Here is a 486-nt window from a genome sequence, read left to right as displayed (position 1 = left end):
CCTCCCTCAGCCCATACCCCGAGACTGGGATGATCGAAGAAAACACCACCTGTGCCCCCAGGCCCTTTAGCTCCGCTCCCAAATCCCTGTAGCACCTTATGACCCAGCTGGGAGCACTCCGAGCTGTGTCATTGGTGCCCACATGAATAAGGAGCATGGGATAGTGGTCTGTGGGCTGGAGGCGCTTAGGGATCTTCTCCGCAATGTCTCGGATGCGGGCCCCTGGGAAGCAGCAGACTTCCCAGGCTAAGGGGTCGGGGTAGCAGATTACCCCATCAGTCTCCCTCAGGATGGAGTCTCCCTCAACAAACACTTTATGTTTTGTCTTGGGGAGAGCGGGGGTGGTAGCTGCAGTTGGGCCTGTGTTGCCTGCAGGAGCTGGCAACTCAAAAGGCTCTGCTGGGGCTGCAAGAGGTTCATAGATTCATAGATGTTAGGGTTGGAAGGGACCTCAATAGATCATCGAGTCCGACCCCCTGCCCAGGC

Source organism: Alligator sinensis, unplaced genomic scaffold (genome assembly GCF_000455745.1).
Source record: "Alligator sinensis unplaced genomic scaffold, ASM45574v1 scaffold489_1, whole genome shotgun sequence".
In the NCBI taxonomy this organism is placed as follows: Eukaryota; Metazoa; Chordata; order Crocodylia; family Alligatoridae; genus Alligator; species Alligator sinensis.
The sequence above is the reverse complement of the archived record's forward strand: the minus strand, read 5'-3'. Positions refer to the sequence as shown.